This window comes from Crocodylus siamensis, chromosome 1 (genome assembly GCF_052110815.1).
Source record: "Crocodylus siamensis isolate JL-2025a chromosome 1, ASM5211081v1, whole genome shotgun sequence".
Lineage (NCBI taxonomy): Eukaryota > Metazoa > Chordata > Crocodylia > Crocodylidae > Crocodylus > Crocodylus siamensis.
In genome coordinates, this window is record NC_143395.1 from 240,165,641 (window position 1) to 240,191,112 (window position 25,472).

The 25,472-nt window shown below is 43.7% G+C and overlaps 1 long non-coding RNA gene across 1 annotated transcript in view; it reads left to right on the forward strand.

Moving 5' to 3' along the window:
* The first annotated feature begins 4,806 nt into the window (after positions 1-4,806).
* LOC149874311 (uncharacterized) overlaps positions 4,807-25,472 on the forward strand; it is a 123,740-nt gene continuing 103,074 nt past the window's right edge. The window contains exons 1-2 of the long non-coding RNA XR_016439917.1: positions 4,807-4,941; positions 19,216-19,323. This is a non-coding gene — a long non-coding RNA (uncharacterized LOC149874311). The remainder of the gene's footprint in view (positions 4,942-19,215; positions 19,324-25,472) is intronic.

Genomic DNA, 25,472 nt, shown 5'->3' on the forward strand with positions numbered 1-25,472 from the left:
TGTTGTAAATGGTCAAAAGTTTTTAAAAGTCATTAATTTTAGGAGTCTCATTTTATTTTCATATACCTGATCCAACATATTGAGAATCTAGTAATTGCACAGTAACTCTGGTGAGAAAGAAGGGAACTAGTTTGGCAGGTTGTATTATTGCTTTTGAATTATAATAAAACTTCTGTCTCCAGTATATTGCAATGTATGTTATAGTTGACCCCTGAAAGGTTTAAAATATCTCTGTTCCCCTTATGCACGTGATTTAGATATTGCTATTTGATTCTGTTAGATCTTCAATGCATATTAAAATAGATCTAAACAGCATGATAAAAACCTGACTATAATGCCAGAAATCACTACTTTTATCCATATTATGTTGACAATTCTTACTAGGAGGTATTCAAGAAGAAGTCAGAATCCCATAAAAAAGTCAAATATCTTGAATCTTTTTCAACTCTTATTTGATTATTTGTGAATTAAATTTAACCAGCTAATCAAGATTGTAATTTGTATAGGAATATGTGAAGTATGGAAACGTTTTTTGTTGTTTTTTTTAAACCTCCCCCCCAACTCCCTGCACCACCGAAAATTAGACTCTTAAATCCATGTTTTAAGAACTTAGCCCAATTTATCAAAAATGTTAACTACCCCACTGCTCTCAGCAGGGGAAATGGGAAACACTCAGTAGTCATCACTTTTAATAACTAGACAATTTCAATTTAGGTAGCTAAAGAGCAGATGAAATGCTGAGTGAAGAATTAATCACTTCAAATTCTTCTGTAATGCAAAAAGAGAGCTTTAAATTGCCACTTCTCAAGATACCATATGAAATCTAGTGATGAGACTTCTCCCCACTCAAAATTACCTAAATTATATGGAAGACAAAATGTATGTGCCTGCCCCCTTATGCAAAATGGTCACTTTTTTCCAAATTATTTACAGATAAGATTGATGACACTGATAGCTCTCAGTCTAGATACCCAGCATGGTTTTCCTACTGTCTTTATGTGTCCATGAGACCATGCCATTTGTCTGTGGTAAGACTGAAGTTATGGAACTAAAATGTGATTCAAATTTGCCCTTGGTTTAGGATGACCATATTTCCTGACCTCCACATACACTCCATTTCCACCTGCTCCCCAGGATGCTCAGCTCTCTCAGATTACCTGTTTCAGCTGAGCATGCCAGAGAATAGTATATGTGTGTATTGTGGGGGAAGAGGGTATATACAAAGCACTGGAGAGCAAGTGAGGAAAGGGTTGTGGTGGATCAAGTGCAGGGAACAGCAGAAAGGGCTAGCAGCCCCTATTGCACTCCCTAGAGGCTTCTGGAAAAAGATCAAAAACATTCATGTAATCAAACAGAGACAATACCTGGAACAGGTGTTTAAAAATGACTGTCCCAGTAAAAATAGGATATGTAGTCACTCTTATTCAGTAACTCACTTCATGGTATATACTCCAAAATAGCATGTTCCAAATAGTCTCAATAACTCTTAAACACATAGTTATGTGAAATTACATTTCACTGTACAAAGTTCCCATTTTGATTTTAATGCCATGAAGTAAACCTAAAGAGTAATGGGACTGGAGATCTTAGCTGTGCTGTAAAACAAATAAGTAAAGCAAACCCAAACACTGGGACTTTTTTTTGCTGTAGGTAACATTGGTGAGGCCGCAGCTGGAGTACTGCTTCCGGTTTTGGGCTCCACGATTCAAAAAGGATGTGGAGATGCTTTAGAGCTGGGGCAGGGGGTGGACTCGATGATCCTCTGGGGTCCCTTTCATGTCTATGAAATGTCTATGAAACATGGCAATAACCTAACCTTATGTACTTAAAATGTCTTTTGGAAACTGCTGTTGTTTGTTAAAAACACTCTAATTGGTTTGTTGGTGTTTTTCTTCTGTGTCCTTTTATAGGAAGGAAACTAATTTAGGCCCCCTTATCTTCAATATGTTACTGTTGCTTTGATAATAATGCAGTTTAATTATTTGGTGCTTTTTTTAGGGGTGTTTAAAATTCTCATTGTTCCCACTTTCTTTGACTTAGTGGAAAATTGGTCCTGTGCTAGGAACCAAAGGCTTTAGAAAAACTGTAAAATTCAGTTGTTGATTCTGCTAGATGCTGATAGACTGTATAGATTGAGTTGTTTTTTTTCCCTTTTTGGCCATTTTAACACTCAGGCTAGGAACAGAAGTTACACATAGATTCACAGATATTAGGGTCAGAAGGGACTCCAGCAGATCATCAAGTCTGACCCCCCTGCCCCAGGCAGGAAAGAGCACTGGGGTCAGATGACCCCAGGCAGGTGCTTGTCCAGTCTCCTCTTATTGAATTTGGACAGAGTACTCTCCACACCCTCATCCAAGTAACTGATGAAGACATTGAACAACACTGGTCCAAAAAGTGGACCTTGGGGAAATCCATTGCCTATATCTTTCCAAGTCAATGCTAGCCCATCCACCACCACTCTCTGGGTGTGTACCATTAGCCAATTTGCCACCCACCCAACTGTGTAATCATCTATATCACAGCCACTCAGTTTATTTATGAGACTAGGATGAGATATCATATTGAAGACTTTCTTAAAATACAGGTAGATGACATCTACTTCATCCCCTGGATCTAAGCATTTAGTGATCTGGTCATAAAAAAAACGTTAGTCACGCAGGATCTACCTGCTTTGAACCCATGCTGGTTGCCCTTCAGCATTATTTTTCCTGCTGGACTCCCACAAATGTGATCCTTAGTAATTTTTTCAAAGGTTTTCCCAAGAATAGAGGTCAGGCTAACTGGCCTATAGTTACCTGGAACCTCCTTCCTTCCCTTCTTGAAAATAGGAACCATGTTAGCCCTTTTCCAGTCCTTTAGGACCAGACCTGGGCATCATGAGTGCTCAAACAACTGTGCCAGTGGTTCTGCTCTGACACTGGCTAATTCCTTCAGCACCCTTGGATGAAGATCATCCAGGGCCTGGTGATTTAAACACATCCAGCCCCTTCACTAAGTCAGTGCTAACAGTTGGTGGGCAGGTTTCCCTCTTGTGCTCATCTATAATCCAGTTAGAAGATTTGTCCTAATCCGTGTTCAGGAATATATCGAAACAAAAAGTTCAAAGAAGAGCTCATCTTTGCCCCTCCCATCTGTCACCAATTGCCCTGTAAGTGTCCTATGTTACCCTGAGTCTTCTTTTTGCTCCCTATATACCTGTAGAAAGACTTTTTGTTGTTTTTAATTTTCGTTGCCAGCCTAAGTTCTATTGCATCTTTGGCCTTTTTGACTGACTCCCTGCAAATGTGAGCCAAGTAGGTATACCCCTCCTTAGTAGCTACCCCCTGCTTCCACATCCTGTATGCCTTTTTTTTTTTTGCCCCTAGGCTTTCCTGGATTTCCCTGTGCAACCAAGAGGGTTTCTTGGCCCTTTTGCTCCCTTTCATATGCAATGAGATTATCTCCTTCTGCATCCAAATGATCGTTCCCTTTAGGAATGACCACCCTTCCTGGACTCCCATCTCACCAATGCCCCTGATCATTAGTGCCACATAAGCTGGTTTAAGTGAGCAGAAACTGGTTTAAACCTGTAACAGAACATAAGTGCAGTGCACATAAATCAGTTTCAAAATGGCTGAAACTGGTTTGAGATAAACCCGGTTGAATTTAGTAAATGATTGAGCTCAAACTGGTTTATGGAACTTCTACCCCAGAGCCCTTCCTGTTTCAAGTTAAATCAGAGTCCCCCAACATCCTGGCATGCTCTGCAGCCCTGGGCAGGGCTGTGCTCTATGCTTCAGTGAAGCAAGGCTGGCCCCGTCCCTCTGCTCCCTGCCTGGAGCAGGCATGAGCAGGGGTGTTGGCATGGCCAGATGCCAAACCCCCTAAAGTGAAGGGGGCAGGGAAAAGGTTTATTTACTCCTCTCTTCCCTCTTGTACCAGCACAGACCTGCCAGGCATTTCTGGTGTCACTGCTCCAGCCCCCAACCCAAGGGTTCCAGGTGCTAGCACACACCTTCAAGCAGGACCAGGCCAACTCTTGCTGTCACCCGAGGTTCCTGGCACCATATGCAGGAGGTGTGTGCCTGGTGGGCTGAGTTAGTTCCTGCCTCCACAGAGCCAGCCCAGCCTGATAGTAAGGGGCACAGGGAGAGAGGAGCCAGCCCAGCCCTCTGGCATGTGATATACTTCAAATAATTGTCTATAGAACAAAGGATGGAAGAAAAGTTGTACTTCTAAAATGTTTTTGCTTGGTTCTATGAAAAAGAAAACATTTGGATGAAGCTCTGTTAAATGCTGGATTTGGAAAAAAATTCTATACAAAAAGAGCTAGCAGAAAATATAAATTATTGCAAATCTATTAAATATTTTGACAGATTGAAGTGCCTGGGGGGACAGCAGCTGTGGCTGCAGCTCCCCCCTGATCCCGCATCACAGCTGGAGCCTGAGTTGCAACTTCAGCAGTTGCTTGTCTCCCCACAAGTGCCTCCTGGGCTAGGAGGGGCTTTTTTTCCCTGTGTTAAATGGGGGAAAAAACCCTTGTCTTGGAATTGAGTAAATACAGTAATTCATAAAGGAATATGTAAGGCACTGTAAAGCTAGTGTGGATTTTCAGCTTAATGACTTTTCTCCGATTATAAGATTGCCTTATTTCAGAAATGATTTTTTTTAGAAATACAGTAATTTCCTATTCCTAGCCCACCTTTTTATTAATGTAGGAAACTGAGGAGCCATGAGAGAGATATACTAAATATGTAGGATGAGGTTAAATCCTTATAAAGCTGTTCAATATTATTTAAATATATTTGGTATATAAGACTTTTATGCAGCACGATCTTACCATATCATATCCGCCTCCAAATCCTGAGGAAAGCCCACAGAAGGATTGCATACTGCTGAAGGGTGTTAGAAAAGAACTCAAAGAAAAAAAAGCTAAAAGATACAAGCACATCATGAAAGGTAAGTAAAAGCATTTTTCTAACATTGTCACAATGCTGAATTCATGAGACCTGAAAATCTGTCAGCATTGACTATTTAATTCATTTTAAAGAACTAATAATTTTATCTGAGACTGATATAACGCTCATAAGTCACATAAAATGTAAGACAACTGGGCAAACTAGGATTGACTATTTTTTTCCCCCTTTTTTTATGGTTACACTTAGCTACTGCTTGTGGCAAAATGTTTTCACATTCTACAAATTTGAATTAATAATGATTATTAATACCTTTATAACGTTTTTTATACAGTATCTCTAGGGGTTATGTTGGTCTTTCTATAAAGACAAGGTTTGGCCCAGCTTCTATTACTAATTTTGAAAGTGTCAGTAGTACCCACTGGATTTACACCATTGAATTATGTATGTGCTTAAAGTAAGGCACATGGTCATGCAATGCCTTGAATAAGGATGCTCTTCTGAATCAAGGACTAAACTAGGTAGGGCATTTTTGTGGGATTTTGCCAAAGTTCAGACTGGAGTCATACTACCTATCCTACACAGTTCTAGCTATGCTTTCAGTATGAGTCTGAAAAATAAAGAACACCTGGCTTGCCCAACCTTGAATTGTCAGTGTGGTTACTTGCTATTAAGCACCGAGAACTTGATAATTTATAAGGTGTTGTATACGGTAGCTTTATTCTGGAAAATTTCTGCCCTTAAACATGGCCTTAACTTTAAGCAAAGAAATAGACCTAGTGATATCAGGCTTTACATTATGCTTTTAAGGAAGTGTGTACAGATCCTTACTTGATCTAGATAATGCTTGCTTTTTAGAAGCATGTGAATGAATAGAAAATAAACAGTTTGATTTTATCAAATCTTTTTATTTATCATAGGAATGTATGCTCATTAATTGGCAGGTTTTTGCTTTTTGATGGAAGTCCACTTTTGTTTTACCCTGAATAAATTGCCATCTTTTTAATTTCGTACATTGTTTTCATATACCCTTAATTTCTGTAGCTCTGCTACTACCTCTTATATGCTAAGGAGGAAAGGTCATACTTTACTCTATAGAGCGCTTCCCTTTGGATGGCATCGGGAACTGACCCTTGTCCGGATATTTGAGTGCTCTACGAATCCACGTAATGGTTCTTCTAACAATAGCATCAAGAACTAGTTTGTATAGACAAACTGATCTGGCATCGGTGCTTGCATAAAGAGGCAATTAAAAAATCTCGCAAAGAATTGGGATTACCCTTCAGAGTTTGGGAGTTTTAATGGTCTAGAAACCATAGAGACCAGTTATTAATGAACTGACTTATTAGATACAATACTCCTGTGAATAATAATACTGCCCTCTGAAGTTCCTTGTAGATGGTGGTATGTGAGGTGTATTAACTATGTATCTAAGAAATATGCTTTGTCTTTATGGTTTTTAATACTTTTATTAGCTACATAAACTTCCAAATGCTTCTCTTTGGAATAAGTTGCCTCCACTTTCCACATAGGACTAAATGTTACTCATTTCACTCATAGATGTTACAGAAGCAAATGACCTAAGTCCTTGGGCTCCCATTCCATTTTAACTCCCATTCTCATTCAGAATATCTACCAAAAGAGTGAGAACTGAGTAAAATGCAAAAATCTTCCCAATGGACTATTTACAAAACACAAGTGAGCAGGATTTGTCCTTTAGTTTAGCATTCATCTTAATATCTTATTCTGACAATGTGCCCATAAATAGTATTCCTATTTCAACCCAGGGGTGGCCACATTTCATTAGCCCATGAAAGTGATTTTTTTTTTTATAAAACACTTTGACATATTAGTATTAATAATAAATAAGGACAAAATGTAGTTGACAGTGAAAAGTAATGTTTCCTATACATACATGAGAGGCAAGTGGAATCACTAACTATTACAACCTATACTTTTCTCATTATATTTAAGAATTTAGGCCTATATTCTGTTCCTTTGTTTCATTTCTACTAAAATCCATTTTCATGTTGCTTAGAATTCCCTTGGAATATTATTGCTACTTTTTTTCTAGAAGGGTGCACACAATAAATGGTGGAGTGCTGCATAGTAAAGAGAATTTTTTAAGTAAATGTTGGCTGTGATTTTTCTTTTTCCTTTGTTTGGTTTATTTTAATAAGACTCTAGGTACCTTGTGAGGTGAAATAAATTTATGCTATCTACCAACAGATGCCCTGCATATTAAAAAAAATTCTCTGTCCACTGAGAACTTCATTTGGCTTGAACTATGTACAATCTTTAACATTTCAGAGTTGTGGATTGTAATCCTACTTGTTGTTCTGCAGCATTTCTCATACTAGAGAATTATGAAGGATTTAAATTTTTTTTAGGGCAAATAGATGATGTTTTGATGTGAAAAGTTATTTAGAGGATTTATGGTGTATCACTGAATTTTATAGCTTAACTAAATCTTATGAGAACAACTGTATATTGTGATCATAGTTAATTACAGAAACCAACAGAACACCACAGACTGCCATTTCTCCCTTCGGCTCTGAGAGAATCAAGATTTCCAACTTAAGGCACTGTTACAAGAAATGGTTTTGCTGATGAATTTGAGCAGAACTACAGCAGTCCTGAAGCCAGTTAGGTTAATCAGAAAAAAATGTTATTACCTTTTTCCCCAAGGATGCCATTAATTTAACATTGGCACGTTATCATTAGTGCTGAGCAAAATGACTAATTTTCCCTCAGGAGGTATTCACATATGAGGCGTGGGGTATTCCACAAGCATTCACAAGTACCCAAGAATTGAGAGTTATGGTTGAAAATGCCATTGCCAGCAAGACAGGGTTTTGCTTCACTCTGGATCAATGTTTTATCTATTAAATTAATGGAAAAAGTAAAAGAACCAACCCTCTTTGACCCCCCTCCCCATCTCTAAAAAACAATATAAAACCAAATGATCTGAAGTGTAAATACCATTTTGTACATCCTGCACTTATACATATATAAACCCTCCCTTACATGTTGTGTTTTTAGACTACTTGAAAATCAATGTCTCTTCAAGGATTTGGTTCCAGTTTTAGTTCAAGTATTCTATTTCCAAATTGATTTGTCCATACCTGGAAAAAAAGGCCAATTTCTAGGCTAATTTTCTATTGGGAAATGTACCTGTATCTCAAAAAGTGAACATCTGATTCTGTATTTTTCATTATTGCCACTCTACAATTTATATAATATTGTTATATTATATAATATTGTTATATTATATAAAACTTGCTGTCTGCCTCAGATGCAGAGCTACTTTTAAGGAGGAGCTGAAAAAAATTCTAGTCCTAGACATGAACTAATAGATTGTTCCTGAGGGCATCAGTCAAGCAGGACTTAGATGTTTCTTTTTGGGGAAAAGAAAAAGAAAAAGAAGAAAGAGCTTTCTTCATCTAATCTCACTAAATACACTTTATATGTTTTTGGGCTGTTTAATTTGTAATATGCCATAGAGACAAAGTTTTAAGATGTGCATCATTTTCCTCAAATAAGAGAACTGACTAAACAAAATTTATGCCGAGTGCTTTTGCTCAGCATTGTTCTATTGAAATTAATAGATTAAGTTACGTGCAGCATGTAACACCTCATTTTATACTATGAAAACAATTTGATGTCTCTGTTTCCCTATTTCTTGCATAAAAATTCATAGGGGGAAAAATGGACTGCTGATTTACTGATTACACTTCTACTTCATGTTGTAGGTACAGTTTTGCCCTGTTGAGAATGCTCTGCACTGTTTGTTTTATATTATTCCTTCTTTAGTTAGTATAAATATTGTGAGATGCAGTTCATAGTGTAACTAAGGCAGGAGTGGGGAGGAGTGAAAAAATAAGAGTTCCTACAACAGCTGCACATTTGTACTGGCAGGATGGCAGTAGCTGGAACTCCCTGCTGCCTGTGTGTTACTGATGTGCTGGGGCCCCTGCTGCCTTGTTATGCCTCTCGATACAGTAATACTTTGGATCTAGTGTGGAAACATCCTGGACTGTCTGCTGCTTTCCCATAACAACAATAAACAAACAAAAAAAACCACTTACCCTTTCAACCTCCAAATGATTTATTTTACGCAGGCTACCAGAGGCTTAACAGCACTGCTTTGCACCCAGGGCAGTGGTAGTGCAAAGGGCAGTGCTGGCCACTGCACTGTTGGTGGCAGTGTTAAGGACAGCTGTAGCAGTTGCTATTGTGCACTTCCCTCAAAGGTAGGGCCCAGGGTTGCTGCCTTGGTCCGTCATTATTAATGCTACTGTTGGCTGCCCAAAAATCAAGTTTTGGTTTACACACTTGCTTGAATGCTTCCACTCAAAGATTGTTCAAGCAGGTAGGAGACTTGGTTCTATGCCCTCTCTGTGACTTTGGAAAAGTTAATTCTTATCCTAGTTTCTCCTTTTTCTCCTCCAACCCTTGGCCTGTTTTGCCTACTTAGTTTGTAAGCAGGGACTGGCATTCTCTTGTGTGAATACGGTACCTAGTACAATGGTTCTCTGATCTAAGATAATTCTTTTAGGCATAGCTGTCATACAATTAATAATCTTTGTGGAAAGTACAACTAGCAAGATAAAAGAAATAACTGCCACCCCAAGTACTTCTCACCTTTGCATATTTAACTTACACTGACAAGCCTTTCTCCTTCCCACTGCACACACCATTCCAAACTCTTAATAAATCAATTCTGTCCCCAGTTGATAAATTGTCTTGCATGTGTCAATAAATTAATTCTGCCATCCCTTCCTCTACTAGCTCACTGCAGTTTTGCTCTTTGTGGCAGTGATTGCTTGATAATCTTCCTCCTCTCAATTGCCAGCAAATCATTTAATTAATTCTGCACAGAGGATGAGGCTACATTTATTATCATCCATGCACTGGTCTTCTACCTCCCAGCTGGTCCCATCCTCTGCACAGTGATGGGGGGGAGCTAAATATATAATGCCTCTTGGAGCATTCTACAGGGTATTGTTACACAAATTGCCAATTGCTCAAATCATGAGCGAGACCTTATAAAGGGGTGTGAGAGGGGAGACAGGAGCTCCGACCCCCCCAGCATGGCCAGGACCCCTGATCAATGTGCTCCTAGGACTTATCTTAGAAGCCAGGATGAGCGGCAGCTGGAAGAACACACAGATGTGGATACAGACACAGACGCAGGTTCAGGCAGTTTCATAGCTGCCTGAACCTGCATATCAGTGAGGGCTGGGAGCAGGGCTTCCAAGCAGTGAGGGCTGCTCAAAAAGTGGCTGGGAAACCAACTGGAGCAGTGCCAGGAAGAGAGGAGCAGAACGCTGGCTGAGAAATGCTGGCTCCAGAGCCAGGAGGCTCCTGCTACCCAGAGGAGCCAGCCTTCCATCAAAGGACCCCAACCAGTAAGGCAGAAGGCAGCCTTGGGGGCCAACAAGGGCAAGAGAGCCCCACTGAAGGGCAGCAACTAGAAGGGATGCCACTGGGGAGCAGCAGGGTTTTGACCAGAAGCTCAGGCATCACGGCTGAGGACAGACACTCAAGCCCACAGCCGTCCCTGGACAGCCCCAGAGTGGGCAGAGCATGGAGGACCATGACCCCCCAGAAGGGGGAGAGAGGTGACACCAGTTGGAAGGACCAGGACAACTGGAACTCAGGTCAGCTGAGTCCCAGGGCAGGGATGCCAGAAGAACTGATAGAAATGGGGCACAGGGTGGTTCCCAGTACCCACACCTACTGGATGAGAGGGGACATATGAGTTCCCTTAGGGGATAAAGGGGCCCCAAGAGAGAGAGGGAGACAATCTCAGGAGCCCCACCAGCAGGAGTCAGCATTCTCAGTTAAGTTGCAGTTCACCCTGGATGGGGCAAGTTAATTTCTTAGAAGAGGGGAAGCCAGGCTGAAGACGAGGGGCAGACCCCTGAAGGTTAATGGACAGGAAGACCCAGTCCTTTCAAGGAGGGCACTGTGGGGAAGACCTGCCGGGAGCCACATCTGCCCAGGCCAAGGACGAGGTAAGGGTTGGGTAAATGGGAGGTACGTAGCCCCATAAAGACACCCCAGGGTCAGGACAGCTTGGGGCCACAGACAGGGAACCGCCTCCCCAACAATAACATTGGAGATGTGGCACGCAAGAAAGGGGCAGTGCCCAGACCATCTAGGTGGCACCAAAACTGGGTTTCACCCTAACGTTGGGGGGGAAAGGTGCCAACAAAGAGGTCCCCAAAGCCTTACAACACCTACCAGCGACAAGGGAAATAAGGCAAAATGCCATGTTTATTAATTACCTGAATTAGACATAGAGGTTTGGATACACTACTCATATAGACATGGACAGATCATCATGCACAAAACTTACACTCAGGCACATACAAACACAAAACAACCATTCCATTTAGACATTATAGTTACTAGCAGCAGTTGTTCAATAATAGCGTGGGCGGCCGGCCCAGACCTTATTGAGAGAAAATACAGATAGCAGGTAGGGTGGTTATTATGAGAGAAAGATGCTGTAGATAACGGTTTGGAGTGGGGTGAAACAGATGTGTCTATGCTCCAATGAAACAGTTGAGAGAGAGACTCACCCAACTTGGCATTCTCAAAGTTGTCTTTTATAGGGTGTGAGAGAGGAGGCAGGAGCCCCCCAGTGTGGCCTGGACCTCTGATCAGCGCATACCAGCATTTACTGTAGGAACTGAGATGAGCAGCAGCTGGGAGGAGAAGTGGGCATGGACACAGACACAGGCTTGGTGGTTTTGCAGCTGCCTGAGCCTGCATATTGGCGAGGGCTGGGAGTGTGGCTCCCGAGCCGCACAGGCTGCTCAAAAAGTGGCTGGGAAACTAGCTGGTGGTGAGCCAAGGAGAGAGGAGGAGAGCACCAGCTGGGAGACACTGGCTGTGGAGCCGGAGGGCTCCAGCTCCTGCCAACCTGTCCACTGGGGGACCCGAACCGGTAAGACAGAAGGAAGGTCAGCAAAGGCAAGGGAGCCCCATGGAGGGGCAGCAACCAGGAGGGATGTCACTGGGGAGTGGCAGGGCTTTGACCAGGAGCCCAGGCACCATGGCTGAGGGTGGACCCTCAAGCCTGCAGTCATCCTCAGACAGCCCCAGAGGGGGCAGAGCATGGAGGAACACAAGCCCCCAGAAGGGGGAGAGAGGTGACACCGGTGAGAAGGACTAGGATGATGGGACCTCAGTTCAGCCAGGCTCCAGGGCAGGGATGCCAGAAGAACTGGTAGGAATGGGGTGCAGAGTCACCCCCAGTACTCCTACTAGAGGAAAGGTGATGCATAAGTTCCCTGAGGGGATAAAGGGGGTCCTGAGAGAGAGAAAGAGGGATATGATCTTGGGAGCTCAGCAGCAGAAGCCAGCATTTGCAGTTAAATTATTGTTGACCCCGGCTGGGACAAATTTGTTTTTTAGAAGAGGGGATACCAGCCCAAAGACATGGGGTGGACCCATGAAGATTAACAGCCAGGAAGACCCAGCTCTTTTAAGGTAGGCAGTGTAGGGAAGACCTTCAGGGAGCCACATCTACCCACGCCAAGGATGAAGTAAGGGTGGGGTAAAGGGGAGGTTTTAGAGCACCACAAAGACATCCCCAGGGTCGAGACCCGTCCATGCCCCCAATAGGAGACTTCCTCCCCAACAATAATATTGGAGATGTGGCAGGCAAGAAGGGGGCAGTGCCCAGACCATCTAGGTGGCACTGGAATAGGGTTTCACCCTGACATCACTGGGGGGCAGGGCACCAACAGAGAGGTCCCCACAGCCTTACAACACCTACCAGCAACATTGGGATTGGCATTCTTTGTTTCAGTGCTTTGGGGTTTTTCCATACACAGCTTCTGTTTTTGCAGTTGTTCTTTTTTGTCTTCAGCTTATCTCATCCCAAGGTCAGTTTGGTCATCGAAGTTGGTATCTTAGCCTTAGTGTATCCTTGCTGCCCATTTGGCAAGATGGGTGCATTCCTTCTCCTCGTTACCTTTGTTGTGCCCTAGGCCTGAAAGGGATTCTTCAGCCATTCATTAATTAGTTTACTGACTGGTAACTTACATTTGGTGCCTTGCTGCTTACATAAACAATTAAATCTTCTTCTCCCATCTCTAGTCATGCTCTCACCATTCACCCTTTTACACACACTCATACATAAAGGCTATACAGAATTCATTCACTTATGTCAAGCAGAAAGATACAAATTGGAGTTTTCAATTTGCTTACAGGACAAGACTAACATGGTTATATTTCACTATTATTACACTTTATGTTAACATCAGCTACATTAGTTCAGTTCATGCTACAGCATGTCACTAGGCTTGTGCGCCTGTTTCAAGTTTATATTGACCAAAATCTAGCTCGTGGGTATGATTTTCCAAACCAGGTACAAATATGTATGTGTTTGTGTGAGGGGCAAGGTCTTTTGTGTGTGATATATCTTTCATTGTAATGGTTTGGACATGTAACAAGAGGGCCCAGCACCCTTGCCAATACCATCCTGGAAGGTGCTGTGGACAAAGAAGATGTTGGAAGACCTAGGACAAGGTGGACAACCAATACCAATGACTGGATGGGATTAAAAGTGACTGATTGTAAAGGATTGCAAAAGACAGGGAGAAATGGATGAAAGTTGTTGCTATGTCAAAGATGCCCTGATGGTTGGTGTGGCCTTAAGACTGACTGACTCATCTTTCATTGGACCATCTGTTTAGTCAGGAAGGACACAAATGAGTTTTCAGGTACCACTGAAGCCTTCCTCATGTCTCTGAGGGGTACAGTGGTACCAAAAAACTCATCCATATCCCTGCTAACTATATATAGGTGGTCCACTAAAAGATATTTCCCACAAAAATGCTTTCTTCTCACAGTGTCATACCAATGCTACCACATGTGTGTTTACTTGTGTGTCTTTATTTCTTCCATGTTTTCTCCTCTCTTTTAGCAAAGTGTGCCCAGAGTGATTGCCATAATATTTCCACACAAAAACATGTCAAATATTAAAGACTTAAGGACATAACAAGAATCAAGTTGTGAAACATTAAACAGAACACTTTGTCACTAGCTTTGTCATCCCTTTGGGGGAATTTAAGTGGTACATCAGGGTTTGTACTGGCCCTTAGCACAAGTGTGAATTGCACTCATTAAGAGTCATCTCAATAAAATTAAAACACTAAGGACCAATAAAAAGTACAGTGACAATAACACTTTAAGAATACGATTCTCTCAGCCTTACAACCATAAGGCTATTGGATAAATAAAGCAGTTGTCACAAGCATCACCATTCTTAGGATGATAGCCTGACTCGGCAATGGGAGTTTTGACTTTCATTTCAATGGGGCAAGCACCTCAACCATTATATATGTTCTAGTAATTATTGAGAATGGACGGCTCATCTTTTATTCTCATAACAACACAATACTACGCTGAATGATTAATAATTAGTATAATTAGTAGTACAAATAACAATGCTAACAAACTACTAATTATTTAATTCAGAGTAGTTATTTTTCAAAATTGGTTACAAAACTCTTACTAATGAAAATATATCCCCAGAGAATCTTTAAAAATGTACCCTGGTCATTCTTTTAACAGTTCAAAGCTGTATTTTACTTAATCACTTTGTGTCTTAGGATTCAAAAGTACTGGTACTTGATATTTACATTAGAAATTAAGTCTTCTTCTCATAATGTTGAGTAATCTATAAAAGAGGTATAACTTCAAAACACTTGAGCTTTCATTTTTTTTGATTAACAGAATAAATAACATGGGTAACTACAGAAGGATATGACAAAGGTAGTAATTACATTATTAATCTAAAGAGAAAATGTTTTCACTCTTGCTATGCTCATAAAATTACAAAATAACCTCCTACTGTTAAATTCAGCAGGAAAGAAATCATTGGTGTATAACTGAATAATTGGACATATATTTTAGTTCATGAAATTATCAGGTAAAATACTATAGAACCAGCACAGCTTAATTATTTTACTATAATAAACTATGTCCTTGCTAAAAAAATACAGATTTCTTTAAGAGGCACAGGGAGGGGATATATTATTTACATTAGTAAACACAGCCCATAGGATAGACATAATTTAATCTTTACTAATATGAATGCATACTGAATGACAAAGAGTAGACAACTGTAAAAACAATCAGAAATTTGTTAGACCATAAACATTGTCATCAAGGCCCCCTACACATGCAGGTAAAAGTGCAATGGGATCTTATTTGTGTTGCACACAATCATGCCTTCCTTCAGGCCCACACAGGCATGGCAGGAGCATGATTCTGGGATTGTGAATCAGATCTCATTTTGCCTTCTTGCTGGTTCCAGGGGAAGCTTGCAAGATCCTGGGCTTCCCCTGCACCAGAAAGAAGCAAGCTTCCATGGCTGGGAGCCCCCTCACCACATGGGGCTTCCAGCTGTATGGGTGCACCCCACACCCCTATGCCTGGGAAACTAGTTGCTGCAGCCTCTCATATACAGGGGGCGCATGAGGTGCCCCCTCAGTTGGGAGATCACAGCAGCTGCATTCTCCCAGCTATGGGAGTGTGTGGAGTTCCACATAGTTAGCAGCCTTGTCATCTAGGAGCTCCCAGACTCAGAAGTGCACATATGAGCCCTTCTTAGTGGGAGCTCTGATACGGCTCCTGGCCGTATGTTCAATTAATGGCATGATAGGAAGCAGCTACAAGGTTATTGCACATGTTTTATGGAATTAGTTTGTATCTTATTCCTCTTTTTATCATGTCATTAATTGAATGAATGTGTGGGTGGGTGAACACTTAAGGTGTAATTAACTGGTGAAACACATTTTAAGTGCAATGTATAGATGGGGCCTTCATTTCTTTAAATGTATAGAATTAGATAAAGATGTGTTTTTTTTGTAAAATTCTGCCCTCAAGTTAGGAATATTTTACTAACTGAAGTTCACATGCACTGAACTTGATGCGCTTAAATTAAATAACTCCCAAATCTTGATTGAACTTTCATGATGTAGTGATTGATAGTAGTTTTTGAAACTAGACCATTCACTGAACACCTGAGCTCAAACTATTACAAAATCAACTAAAGAACCATGACCAGAGATCTGGATTTTCTGCTTCCCATGGAAAAAAAAGAGTAAATTTCAGATTTTACCTTTTACCAGAGGCAAGCATGGATTTCTCATTTTACCAGAGAAACCCATGGATTCTGCAATTTTGCAATGAGCTGAGAGGGAGCGGGAGGAAGGCAGTGAGACGGGGATGCACATGGACCAAGTCAGCCTGAAGAGCTGCTCCAGCCGGTAAGTGAGATGGGGAGATGGAGAATGAGGCCCCTGTAGGGTAGGAGAGAGACAGCTGGGCAGGGCTGGGACTGCTGCCCAGCTGGGCAGTGCTTGGGGTTTGGGGCCTGGAGCTGCAATGTGTGGCTTCAGGGCCCCAGCAGGGAGCAGGATGGGGCTGTGGGTGGCTCATCCAGGGGAGGGGGAGGGCCAGCTCCCCACTGCTGTATGCACTCCCAGGGAGCCATGGCACCTGCGGCCCCCCCCACATCTGTACACAGGGGAGATGCAGGCTGTGGGCTCAGGTTTACACCCTGCTTCCCTCCCCTGGGGCCTTCACAGGCCAGTGGGCATGACCCAGCATGGCAAGGAACAGAGGGGCCACACAGGGGGTCTCCTCGCCACTGCAAGCACTCTGTGCTGTCCTGGCGATGTGCCTCCTGCATATGTTGCTACTTTGAGGGGTGCAGCTCCATGCTTCTGCTGTCACTCCAACGCCATGAACAGGAGATGTGTCATCAGGGTAGTATAGAGCTCGCAGCAGTGAGCAGTTTCTCCAAGTGACTCCGGTGCTCCCTGCCGTGCTGGATCACACCCACTAGGCTGTGGAGGTCCTGGGAGAGGGAAGCAAAGCGGTAGGGAACAGTGGGCCTGCACAGAGAAGCTGCTCACCACTGTGAGCCCTGCACTGCCCTGGCAATGCGCCTCCTGTGCATGGGGCTGTAGTGAGAGCAGCAGCACAGGGCTGCGCCCCTCAAAGCAGTGGCACATGCAGGAGAGGTGTTGCCAGGGCAGCAGACAGCTTGTAGCACTGAAGAAATCCCTGTGTGACCCCATTGTTCCCTGCCATGCCAGGTCATGCCTGCTGGGCTGGGTTGTGCAGGCCATGGGGGAGGGAAGCAGGGTGAGAGCTTCCCTAATATATATATTTCCCTAAAAGGAATCTAGGATAAAACAGTAAATCATCTGAATAAATCCTGTTTAGTATGTTTGGGATATGGCTGCAAGTGAAAAAGGAAGGACAAGAGTGGTAGCAGTGCCACTGGATCTCTCTAGATCAGGAGAGCATTTTGAAAATAATTTCTAAATTTCTGCTGCACACAAAAGTACTTTGAGACCATTCTGGTAATATTTTGCTCACCTGGAGATTGTTTTGCAGCAGGAACTTGAACGGAGCCTACTCTTATGGGTGCATTTTGCCTGTACAATAATATGGTATATTCTGGGGATGACTGATTTCTAGATCATATTTGTCAATTATTGTAATGATATTTATTTATTTCATTTTGTTCACATGCAAACTTGTGAACAAAATAAAATGTGTATGTGGTGTTTCTGTTTTAAATCAAATAATTCCATTCATAGCAGTTTGTGCATGTGTGTCTCTGTATATGCTTTTATTCTGTGTACAACACTGGAAGAACATAAGGTTAGATTTTTATCATTCCAGAACTCTTTTCTCATGAAAAATTTCCTTTTCTTTCTTATTATCTTTCCTTATTCCCTACACTATTTCACTATTTGGACAATTAAACTAGTGGTATGCCAAATATAAGGCAAGTTGGTAACTAGTGTAGAAACTACCCTGTAGAAACCACAGCTGATGGATGCCCCAGTAACTTGCCTATTATCAGTCACATGAAATGAAAGCATACTGTTTGGTCTGGAGACAAACATTGCCGACCACAACAATATTTTATCTTAATTTAAACCTTAATCCATTTAAATAGTATCACCACTGTAATAGTAGTGTTAAATCACAGAAATGGGAATAGTATTAACAGCAGGACATTATCTTTTATTGAGGGCAACCAGCAGGGTTGCTGCTAATGAGGACATCATCAATTTATCAGTTAAAGGTCAATCTAAAAGAGTTCCTGCCCTCCATACTTTCTTTTTGTACTGTACTTTGGCTGCCTGGACCCTGCATCATTTTTATTAATCATTTTGTGGAATGACAGGAGACATCTTAATGCAATATCTATATAATGTTTTCCAGGAGTGCAGTGTGTCAGATGCAGTTCAGATTTCCTTAGTTGGGAAATAGTCCTTTCCTGCTATTATCACTTACTCGGTTCATAAATTATTTCTAGCCACCTTTTTATTTGAAATGTTACATTTTAATATTTTCTATCCTAGTGCCTTTTCTTCTGTTTCTTGGTAGCTTTTAAATGTTAACAAGAAAAAGAAGTCTTCAGTAGTATGAATTCCCTGGTGATTGATATGCCTTTATTAAAATTAAACCTTTTAGAGGTACAAATGGATGCAGCTTCTTCACGTAGTATGAAATGTATCAAAGAAAATTGTTTCTTAATTGAATATTGAATGTAATTGGTACAGATGCTTTAAAAGAAATCCTTAAAATTCTCCATTCAGGAAGTGTATGGGTATGTGTATGTTTGTGTGTGTGTGTGTACATTATACTTATACTGTACACACATACACACACACACACAATACATATCTGTATGTATGTATACACACATATATATGTATATAGATGTATAGGCGTGTGTGTGCATGTGTGTATACACAAAGCAGATAGGCTTTTTTTTAAATAGAGGCAATTTAAAGATTACATCACAGCATGTTCTCTCAGTATGTCTGAATTTGGATTTTATCACAAAGAATTTAATTAGTTCTCTCCTCTCAAGTTCGTGCCCTTTATTAATACAGCAGAGCAAAAAAAAGTCATATTGTAAGCTTCCTTCAGTGGAGCCTTCAGACACATATCAGTCTTTTTACAAAAAATTTTTGCTCTGCCAGGTGGGATTTTTGCACTTAGCAAGGATATACAGCTGCAGAAATAAGAACATTTTTTGCACCTAACTGGGAAAAAAATGCTTTCATATTCACACAGCTGAAATGAATTAATTGCCTATAATTTCAGTAACTCTGAACACAGGTCTTAAAGAGAAATTACATGGTACAGTAATGGTGATGGTTTTAATATATAATTTCCTACTACTTATAATCCATTAGAGCTTGAATCTAAAATCTCACTCCTTGGCAAGGCTTTTATTTTCTTTTTCTTTCCATTTCAGCACATATGGGCATTTGTGTGTGATTTAGAGTTACTCATGAGTACATGGACAGCTATTTTTCTTTTGGACAGTTACCTGTTTCTAGTAATTATTCCTTGTTAACGAAAGGTAAGTTTTCCAACCAGGAAATACAGAATTGTGAAAATATAAATTAAGAATAAGACCTTGCTTAATACAATTTGAAGCTATTATATTTATTGTTGTTGTTATGGTAGTGTCATATAGCCCCCTTTATGTACCAGTTCCCCTTTTTGTTAGGCACCTTTCAAACACAGAGGTAACAAATACATTTTATCCCATGGCTCTTATAGAAGTACAAGAGGCAAACAGGCTGTCAGGCTGAGCAAGGAAACAATGAGACACTATTGGTTGTCATGTGACACAATGGTCTTAGATGAAGGGTCGAGCTATTGATTTTTGAAAACTAAAGTTCTTTCTACATATTGCATTCAGCACATGTTAATTTTAACTGGTGTTCAAATTAGCACATGCTTTAAGCAGTTGCACATTAAGGGTTAATACCCCCTGTAACATGCACTGCTCTGACCTGATCAGAGGGCTGGTGATCAGGGGAATGGCTACGAGTGAAATTGTCTCTATGCCTGCCTAGTTTGTCTGCTCTCAGGGGCAGTGTAGGTGGCCCAGATTGTGGCCCTTGCCTGGCTGCAGTCTGGATTCCCATTGTCCCCTCCAACCCAGATTGAGCCCACTGCCTCCTCCCCTAGCCCAAGTTGGGTCCATTGCCCCCCCACAATCTCTGGGGTTCCCTCCTTGCTGCTCAGGACTCCTCCTGTCCCTTTCTCCTGGCACTGTTCCAGGGGAGCAAGCAGGGACAGAAACCCACCCACTACCACCACCACTGCTTCTACCTCCTCACCTTTGACGGACTCAGCCTGGAAAGCAGGCTTGGTGGCAGCAGGACCAGTGGTGGCAGAAAACAGGTTGTTCTTCCCTGCTTCCACCCCCAGGGTAGTGCTGGAAGCCACAGGTGAGCCTCAAGGGCTGCAGGGAGGGGCAGAGTGGGACCTCTGAAGGGGAGAGTCCCAAGGCACAGGATGAGAGCCCCAGGGGGAAGGAGTGACTTTAACATGAGCTGTCCAAAAACAGTTAAAGATAATCCTCAATGGAAGAGGATTATCCCTGAGCTGCTCAGGTGGTCCTTAGCATGTGTTTACCTCTTCTAATGTGTGGACGCTTGATTTTTAAGGGCCCTTACCATGTATTTAATGTGAAATAATACCCCAATTTAGTTAAACCAGGATAGATTACTGTGCAAATGCTCCTAAATAAGTTTTGAAGTGACTGATACATCAATATAGCTTGATCTGAGGAGGAATAAATTGAAACAACAGGGATTTGTTAGATTAAAATTGGTTTGTGTGTCCACAGAGGGTTTTGCACCCATTTAACTAAAATGCTTTTTAAACCAATTGCATTTAAACCAGTGCAATTTCATATCGTGTCAATGGCTTACAAAATTGTTAAAAGTAACAATAGATTAGATATAGTTCCAAGTTAAAAGTAAAATCTTGACTTTACTTCTGGTATGTGTTCATAAAATTGGTGGGAGGTACAAGAGCATCTTGAAAGACAACATTCTGATTTTTTTAAATCCCATTTGTTTGCAATTCACCATTTCTTTTTTAGTCATAACAAGCTCCTCTAGAAAGAAGATGCTAGTTGAACAATTCTCCCTAGACACATAGAAAATCAGCAGTTTCACTCTTTGAACTATAGGCAAATATTAGTCCATTAGCTAAAAGCAAAGGAAGGAAGGAAGGAAGGAAGAAATTTGACTTTTTAACTACTTTATTCAGGAGTTCTCAGTACAAAAAGTTGGCCCCTCTGGCGTCCAGGTGCAATATACAAAGCAAAGACGAACAAATTACCATCAAACCAAGAGCACCATGTCATTACATTCATAACATCACACTGTGACAGACACCTTTGCTGAATTACACGTTGTGCCTAACATGCCTTTATGCAGTTGGGACACCAGCCACATGATCATATAGACCAAAGCCCTGTATAATGAATGATTCCCACCCTGTTCTACCCAATCATGCATGTGACAACACCTTCAACTTCCCACACAAAGAAAAAAGCAAAATGCAGCCTGGTGAAGGCCCAGGGCTCAGCATGAGCTGGGAGTTGTAGTCCGACACCAAGCCTGCCTGGTCACCCAGACCAGTCGTGACATCAAAGCGCGTATTGAAGATGGGGATCCTCCATGTGGCATAGTGCTCCCTCAAGGGCCCAGTGTCCCCAAAGGTGGGCATCACCCACTGAAGCACAGCAAGATCAAACTCCAGTGAGAAGCACACCCACACCAGGAGGACAAAAAGCCATAGGGCATTGTCTGAGCCGGTCCCAGCAAGCCAGTAGTGGTGCATCTTGTGGACAGACAACTTGGCCTGACCCAGTAGAAAGTTGGCCAGGCAGACGACACCCCGCTTGGCTGGCTAGTACAGGTAAGAGCATATGTAGGTGGTCTCCAAGAGGCTCCTGCCCAGTGCCTGCAGTGGTGGTTTGATGGCAACAAAGAGAAAGGCATGAAAGAGGTTCTCAACATCCCCGGGGCAGATGGAGCAGGCCGTTGAGGCAACTGTGTCAAAGTGGGATGCAAATGTGCCAGTGGCTAGGATGCCATGCAGCAACGGCCACTGCAGGTCGCCAGTCTTCTTTGCAGTTGGCGGTTTATACAATGTGCACCAAGCCAGGTGGGCCAGTGGGAAATCAGGCGGCCCTAGGTGCTGACGCCATGGTGTATCAAGGTGACCTGTCAGCACCTGGGCATGGCAGACATGAACCACCCAGGCATAACGGCTTCTACATGACAGAAAAGCAAAGGAGCAATCTGTGTCACTGTCAGGAGGCACAGGGAGTGTCAGCAGGGTGCCAGGCCCACTTGCCAGCTCACTGGTCATAATGGCTGGCAGCATGGGAAAAGCCTCACTCAGGGCATCTGGGATGCAGGGGACCTGGTGTGCCTGGAGATGGTCATCCAGATTGGGTGGTGCCTCCAGTGGGAGGGCCGCCTGATTGTCACACAGGAGATAGCCCATGCTGTGGATAGAGCGCATGCCTACCTGGGTGGTCAGGGCCTCAGGTGAAAGCCAGGCCAACTGAGTGGAGTTAAGGAGATGGCTGAGGCAGAGGACACACACCTGAATGAGGGTGACTATGAGGGTAGCAGAGGCCAGACTTGGCATGGGTCGCCTCGGGGCTGGGTTGTACATCAGGGTGTCCTCAGCAGCTTCAGGAACTGTAGGTGCCAAGCCTGGGGCTGGAGATAGAAGGTGGCCTGCCAGGCTCGTCCCATGGCATAGTGGAAATATGGAAGCACCACCCAGCTTAGGAGTGTGAGGTCCAGCAGGAAGAGCTCCCGGTTGAAGCTGAGGGCCCCCACCCTCTGCAGGAACTGGCACGCCAGTTGTTGCCAGTGTAGATGCTCCTCACGTAGAGGAGTTGCTGAAGGGCCTGCAGGTGGAAGGTGGCCATCTTGCTCACCAGGTTGACCAGGCCCTGGCCCCACTCCATGACAGGTAGGTAAAGGACAGCTCATGGGAGCCAGTGGCGCCCATCCCAGAAAAAATCCACCAGGAGGTGCTGGAGCCTCTCGAGTAGGTCCTGTGGTGGGTTCAGTATGGTGCACCAGTGCCACAGAGTCACTGCCACCATGTTGTTTGCAATGAGGACATGTCCACAGTAGGAGAGGCTGAGTAGGCCCCAACCCCACCATTGTAGGCGGGCCTCCACCCCTTCCTCAAGGCCATCCCAGTTGCATACCATGAAGGTTGGAGGTGGCAGGAACATGCCCAGGACCTTGAGGCCCTCATGGCACCAGATGAGGCCCCTTGGCAAATCGGGGGGGGGGGGGTTGTGTTGATCCACACAACTGATATGGGCTGAGGAGGCATGTTTGTAGGCAATCCTCCAGGGCCCACATGCCTTCCTCATGCCTTCCTGGGTGTTTAGGAAGATGATCACATTGCCCGCATACACTGACAGCTGGAGCAGAGGGCCAATGGATGGGCCTGTGGCCAGTCACAAGATCACACCACTCAGGTAGCACTGCAGCATGTGCAGCAGCAGCATAATGGCCAGGGCATAGAGCATGCCCAACAGGGGTCCTGTGTGGGAGAAATGGGGTGCAGGGCATGCTGTTCACCTTGAACAGGCTGAAAGTTTCTTGGTACAAGACCCAGAGAGCCCTGGTGAAGAAGGGCCCAAAGCCAAAGGCCTCCAGGGTCTGGAATAGGTAGGCATGACCCACCCAGTCGAAGGTCTTGTCCTGCTCCAGAGAGATGAGGCTGATGTCTAGGCCGAAGAGTTCGCTGGCTGTGAGTAGGTCACACAGCAGGAACAGGTGGTCTTGGATGGTCTTGCCCGGCATGTAGTAGCTCTTACCAGGCCCAGTGATGGAGAAGAAGATGGTGTGGAGGTGGGTTGCTAGCACTTTGGCCAGAATCTTGTAGTGTGCACACAGCAAGGAGACTGGCCATCAATTCTTAATACAGCCAAGGTCTCCCTTCTTGGGCAGCAGCATAAGCATCATTCAGTGGCAGATGATCAGCAAGACCTTGTTGGCAAGACTCTCCTGGAAAACATGCAGGAGGCAGGGGCCAAGGAGAGTCCAGAAGGTCTTGTAGAACTCAGCAGGTAACCCATGGAGGTCTGGGACTTTGCTGGAGGCGAGGCCAGCCGCAACAGCTGCCAGCTCCGCCAGAGACAATTCCTGCTCAAGCTCACTGGCCTCCAGGACACAGAGATGTGGCAGGCCCTTGTGGAGTTCCCATGTGGCCTCAGAGCAGGATGACTCAGCTGCAAACAGGTCATGATAGAAGGCAATGGTGTGCTCATGTACTTTGCCTGGGTCCATGATTATGCAGCCCTTGGGGGTCTTGAGGTGATCTAAGACTTTGCTCACTGCCTGCCGCCACCCCAGATTGAAGAAGTAGGTTGTGGCATCAGTTTCTGCCAGCTCTTGGCAACGGGCATGGACCTTTACTCCACAGGCCATGCTATCCACCAAGTCACAGAGGCATTTCCTGCGGAGGCTCTCATGCAGCACCGAAGCCAGCAGGGTGGCCTCAATCTCTGTCATATCTTCCTCCAGCTCTCAGCTATGGTGGCACAGTTCATTTGTAGCCAGCTGGGTGTACTGCTGGCAAAAATCCCAGATCTGTACCTTGCCCACGTCCCACCACAGCTTCCAGGAGGAGTAGCTCAGTCTCACAGTCTTCCAGCCCCATCTAAAGTGGGCAAAACTGTCCCGGAGATAGGCTGATGGTTTTAGATATTGAGGTTGTACATGCTGCATTTGTGGGTGAGCTCCCAACTAGGATGCAGCCTCACCATGCATCTGTTGGAAATGTGCAGCCCATGTTGGCAGACGCCACCTGGGTCGGTCCCGACTATGGGGGGCTCCTGACCTTTTTGAAACAAATTAAAGGACAAAAGAAGAACATAGCGGGGCACATCACTCAATGGTGCACAGATCCTAAAGTTTTTATGAAGGCTGCTAGAGCTGCAGCCAAACCTATGCAACAAGATCTAGGCATTTGGCAGATGGCTTCCACAGTGGGTGAGAGATGAGTAGGGCCTGGGGAGAGGGGTCCACCTGGAGTAGAGCAGGTCATGATAGGCCTTTTCCAACCTCTCTGCTTTTTGCTCTGCTTTCAAGGGCTCGCTCTTCTACCTACACCTTACCTTGCTCTTCCTTTCCCATACCCACACCCATGGCAGCCACAACCAGTTGTACTTTTGACATCAACAGCTGTCGAGATCCGGTGAAACGGGAGACCATCCAGGAGCTCCTGCCCCAGAAGTGGCTGGCTGTCACGTTCCTCCAGGAGACACATTCTGACTGGCTCAACCAGTTGACTTGACACGTTGCCTGGCGAGGGCACTGGTTCACCAACCTTAATGCTGGGGTTGTGACTCGCCTATTGTCACAACTACAACATGATACGGTGGTGGCACGGGAGATTGTCCTCAGCCACTTTGACTGTCCGCATCACCTCACACAACACTATTTGCTACTTGTCAATGTTTATGCAAGAGATGGTCACTTTCTTCAAGACCTTGGCTGTCCTCTTGCATGATGCTAGCAAGGATGATGACCTGCTCCTTGTAGGTGGGGACTCGTAGGTGCTGAAGGCAGGTGAGGCTCCTCGACTGTACAGGGCCTGAGCCTCACCTGCCTTCAGCCTGCAAGCTGCAGTCCATCTTGGAGACTGCAGGCCATGCTGATG